Below are 5,928 nucleotides of genomic sequence, written 5' to 3' on the forward strand. Positions count from 1 at the left end.
CATACACACACACACACACACATACACACACACATACACACATACACACACACACACACACACACACAACATTATACTATACCACACTACACTATACTACTTCACTATAATAATTCAAAAGACCTTTGAAAAACTATTTTTCTTTCTTTTGAGATAGGTTGACCTCACATGTAGCTGAGGGTGATTTTGACCTTTGAATATTCCTGCCTCCACTTTCTAAGATGTGTCACCACATCTGGGTTATACCATGATGGAAATTGAACCTAGGGCTCTGTGCCTGCTAAACAGATACTCTGAAACTCTGTTTTTAACATTGCCTGGCAAGGGCTAAATCTGAAAGCATACTGAATGATGTAGTGGGTCAGCCATCTAAGCCTTGAATTGCCAGGATGCATCCCAGTCTGCCAGTCTGTCTGTCTGTCTGTTTACCTATCTATCTATCTATCTATCTATCTATTGCAAATGTCTTTTTCTTTTGTGCTCATCTGCCTGAACCTCTGCCAGATCCAAAAGAGCCTGAGTACTCCACTTCCAACTGCTTTTCAGAACAAGCAGTCATGTGGTCAGGGCCAAACAGCACAGGTTAGATTGATCTGGATTAAACTGAACAAAACCTGAGTTCAGCCTCAATGCCTATTCAGAAACACCTGCCTTCCAGAGTATGGGATCCAGGAAACGGTCTTTCAGAGGTACTATGTGCAAAAGCCTAGAGAAATCTTAAAAGATTTTCCCCATGAAGACAGCAGAAGCCCTTTAAAGCAGGAAATACTGTAGTTGAGGTTAGCTGACCCTGAGATAATAGTCCCAGTAGCACAGAGAGACAGAGAGAGATAGAGACAGAGAGAATCAGAAGGGAAGAGACAGAGACAGAGAGACAAAGAAACAGAGAGAAGCTTGATGGATAGCTTCTAGGTCCATGCACCCCTCAATGGAAACTCCAGCTACACCTCTCAATACGTTTTCTGAGATTCAACTTTACCACTTTTCCTGGTTAATTTTATATATCACCTTGGACTTAGACTAACTACGATATCCAAGTGTTCATTTCAACATCTGACTAGATGTTGCAGGGAAAGTAGATTTCAATGTGACTATCACTTGAGTTGTCCAAGCACCATGATGCACTCCCATAATGCCACCAGTCAAGAAACAGAGGCATGAGGATCATTGTGAGTTCACGGCCAGCATGGTCTAGGTAGCAATTTCCAAGCCAGCCAGCGTTATATAGAAATACCCAGTCTCAAAACAAAGCAAACACTCCAATTGGTAGACTTGGAGTATGGCTAGTGGGCTTCCTCCAATCAACAGAAAGTCTAAAGAAACATCAATGGAGAGGGAATCTGGTCACCAGAAATTCCTGGAATGAGCTGCAGCAGCATCTCTCCCCTGGGTCTCCAGCTGCTGGCCTGCCATGCAGACATCAGACCTATGTCTACCATCATCCAATCAAATAACAGATCAGGAGTCCACTGTTGAGTTGAGCTTGCTGGGAGGCTGTGGAGCAACAGAAATGTGATTGCTCAAACTCAGCAAAAACCTCTTTGTGCAGGATCGGACTCTGTAGGTAAAGGAGAGTGAGAGGCAGCTACCATGGGGCTCCTCTTCTGCTCTGCTCTAGGCAGCTCCTTTACTTCCAAAACCATCCAGCATCTTCAGCTAAATAAATAAGAAAACTTCTGACCTTAAAGTTGTTGTTTGTCTGGGTACAGATTCATAAGCCACCTAAAATGTGACAAAATTAAAAATAATTAACACTAATTCACTAAACCTCCTTTTTGTTTGTAGACTTTCCTATAGAAAGGTTAATAAAGAAAATAGGATGTCAGCATGTGCTAGAATAACCCTGCCCACAGACTCCCAGGCCACTCATTTTGATCAAATACAGACCAAAATCAGTAGGATGGCAGCTCTCACCAGCTTCTGGACTGTAGATCCAATTGTACCTACAAACTCAGCTGTCCCGTCAGGGTAGATCATTGGCTGTGAAGATGCCATTTCAACCTTCCTATTACTTTATATGTATCAACAAAGGCTCAAATAAAACCCCACAGGATATTAATTCAATTAACTCAAGGTCACACTGAACCCCATGCTGAACATTCACTCTCGTTCTTTCTCCCTATAAAAATAGCTCAGCCATATCCTGTCTAAAAGAGCCCTACAGCCATTTTACAACAATCAATGGTAGATATCACACTCAAACATAACACTAAAAATTACCCATTTGTTGACTTCTGCATAGGAACAAATCCAAATAAACCGAAGTCTAGAATGTCTCATTTGTTCATTATTAAGAGGCTCTGGGTGCCCACGGCTCTCAGGTGGATCTCTTGAAGCCTTGGCTCCTTGCCCACTTTTAATGGAAAGATGTCATTCCTTCAGCATTTGGGAAGGTGTACGTATCCACTACCAAGTCTCATGGGTCCCACTTCCCCCAAGAGCCACTAGAGCCATAGGATTATCTCACATGAGTTAGAAACATCAAGAAAAATCACCCATCAAAATGAGGACAGGAAAAATTCCTAGTATATTTCAGACTCCAGACAAAGCCTGCAACCGGCACCCATGAACTAGAGGAAGGAAGGGACACAAAAAAACTTAAACAGTCATGGTTTTGGCCACAGTGCCAGCATATCTGGCAGACAGGCGTGTCTTGTAGAAGGCATCAAATTTGGAAGGCTTGCAGAAGGACAGCAGCCAGTGTCTGACCAACAGACTGGCCACTGACTCCAGGGTCTCTCTGGAAGGTTAGTTTTCTTGCTCAATTTATGTTTATGGAAGCACAAACCCAACAACTGGGTTTTCAAATAAATCTCTTCACTTCTGGCTCCCCAGGTGTTCTTGGCACCCCAGTGCTCAACCAGAGTATTGGATCTGTCTCCACTCCCGCCTGTTGGCCAAGGCCAATGTGTTTATTTTTAGCTTTCTGTTTCCTGATCATTCCATTTTTATTTTTTTGATGGGCTTGCCCTAAAACCACCCCTTCCCCAACCCACACAGGTCTTTATCTTTCTGTAGATAAAAATCCACCATCATGCACCTGTGGTTAAAACCACAGTCTGGGTCTTTCAGATCCATAATGTCAAACCAGAGTTTATGATATAAGAATAATCCAGCAAGAACTGAAGGCAGAAACTTGGAACAGAGACCAGTACTGCTTGCTTCCTGGCTCAAGTTCAACTACCTTTCTTACACACCACAAGCCCACCTGCCTAGGGCCAGCACCACCCACAGTAGACTACCTCCCTGCCCCACATCAATTGACAGTCAAGAAATTGCCCCACAGACATGCCCATTGGCCACTCTGATGGAGGCAGTTTTCAACTGAGATTCCCTTGTCATAGGTGTGTGTCAAGTAAACAACCAAAATTAGCCATCACACCAACTTTGGCTGATTCTATCATTACCTTTGGCTACTTCTGTTTACCAGGCCCTTGGCCTGCAAAAACTTCCCACTTGCACTTCCATGTCTTTGCCGGAAGACCAGAGGTGACACAAATTACTCCTAAGGTGGTTTCAATGATGTCTTCACGTCCAAGTTGCTGCCTCCACTCATGCCCTCAGCCTCCCCATTTCCTCCCAGTAAAGACCCTGGACTACTTCCAACTCCTTTGTGCCCCTCTTCAATTGTGCCCAATGCCCCTTTTCTTTCTTTAGTAGCTTCAGGGCACATGAAAGAGAAGAATATCTATTTGGGGGCTGAAGAGATGGCTCAGTGGTTAAGCCACTGACTGTTCTTTGAGAAGTTCTTAAGTTCAATTCCCAGCATCCATCCACATGGTGGCTCAGAACCATCTGTAATGGGATCCTATTCCTTCTTCTAGCATGCTCACATACATAAAATACAGGCGTAAATAAATCTGTAAAAGAACAGACTATCTGGCTATCACTTGCAGCCATGGTCCCTGCCCACCTGATATCCTTCTCCAGTGACCTCAGATGATGCCAGGATTGCTGTCCTCTCACATCCTCCCCAGGTGCCAAATTGCCCATTTGTCTCTCCAGACTCAGCCCGAGGGACCCCTCTCAGAAGCAACTTTCTTTACCTCGGAAACACTACTGTCCCCCACCTTTCCTCCTGCCTTTTCAAATAAATCTCTTAATTTCCATCTCCCCAGGTGTTCTTGGCACCCTTGTGCTCAACCAGAGTATTGGATCTGTCTCCACTAGCTTCTGTCGGCCAAGGCCGACATGTTTATTTTTAGCTGTTTCCTGATGATTCCATTTTTACTTTAGGATGGGCTTGCCCTAAAATAGCCCCTACCCCAACTCACAAAAGTCTGCTTCTGTAGATAAAAGTCTACAGAAATAGGCAGATAAACATGTCTTCCTTCTGGGTACCTCCCTGCATCCAGGCTGTCTGGTTTCTGTGCTTGCTCCACCCTCTGCTCCTAGAGCTGCCATTTCCATAGCACGCAGCAGGCCTTCAAGGTTGATTTCCCCTCCCAAATGCCTTCTTAATTGTCAAGTGTAACTCTAAAGTATTAACCACCACTCAGGTCAACATAAGGGTAATTATTTAACACCATCTGCAGGTGTTCTCAAAATTGGCCACCATGTTGAATAAATGGGCTGGTCCTGTAGGATGACTGGTGGACAGTAACACCTTTAGAACCCAGTAGAATGGATGCAGAACACTAGTAGTGTTTTCCCTGTCCAATTATATTAAAATATTAGTGCAGCAGGAGGCCTGTGATTAGACAATGAAAAGGGAGGTGAAGTGAAGAGTTGCAGAGATAGAGGAGTCTCAGGAGATTAAAAAAAAAAAGGCAGGATGGAGGCAGATGGACAGGAAGAAGAACTTGAACCAGTGTGGCTTTAAATAGCCACAGGTAGTTATGATATCATGAAGGTTAGAATAATTGGGATAATTTGTCTAATCTAGGTGGGCAGCTTTAATCATTATCAATTGGTTCTGAAAATATTGTACTGGCATCTTGTGAATTGAGAATTTATTGATACATAAATCTGTTTGGTTAATTATAAGCTTCTAGAGCTTTATTTCTACAGGATTGCTGGGTGTTGTGGCGGCTGACCTCAGGGTGGACAGTTGGCGTGGCATCGATAGGAACTAACTCGGGAGCTCTGGCCCCTGCTAGAGAGTTGGCAGGCAGAGAATAATCTGGGCCAGGGCAGAAAGTAGCTGGATGGAGCGCAGGAACTTGGCAGTTCTACTTGGCTACTGGAATGTGGGACTGATGACAATGTGGACAACAACGATGACTACAAGGGTTTATGGCTAAGAAGGAACTAGTGGCTCCAGGGACAAGTGAACCAGAGCTGGGAACACAGTGATTGGTCGCTGCAGAAGCTAGCTAGAGATAGAGGCAGTGGGACCATGCCTGGGCCAACCATGTGGGACCTTGGCGGGTCATTTTTAATATTTCCCACAACAGATCTCTTTTCATCTCCCCACGCTCTATTTCTCTCCTGCCTCTGCCATCTCATTCCCCCATACCCTCCTTTTGGTTAAATGCTTTCTTCCTCGATCCCTATATTCTATTGGCTTTTCTTAGAGGTTCTTAGTCTATCATTCCCCCTACACCTAAATAATATGGTCACACAGTTCTAAAAATGGAAGAAGTTGACCAGAAGGCAGAAATCTGCAGAGGCTCCATTTGCTCCTCTACACCCTTCTCCTGCTCCCTATTGATAGCCCTGTCCCCCATCCCTGTCTTTGAACAGTTGATTCTGCACTTGTTTCTGAGTAATGTAAATATGCCATAACATCTCAGTAGCCAAGCGTAGGCACCCTGACTTACAGCAAATGATGTTCTACCATACATATTCCTTACTCATCTCCCAGCCTCCCACTATAGAAATATACTCTGCACTTCTATGACTGACACTTCCTAGGGTTTCTTTTCATTGATCACTATTTTCCAAAGTTATTGCTAATTTTGTTCCTATACTCCAAAAAGTGCAAAA

This window comes from Mastomys coucha, unplaced genomic scaffold (genome assembly GCF_008632895.1).
Source record: "Mastomys coucha isolate ucsf_1 unplaced genomic scaffold, UCSF_Mcou_1 pScaffold6, whole genome shotgun sequence".
Classification (NCBI taxonomy): domain Eukaryota; kingdom Metazoa; phylum Chordata; class Mammalia; order Rodentia; family Muridae; genus Mastomys; species Mastomys coucha.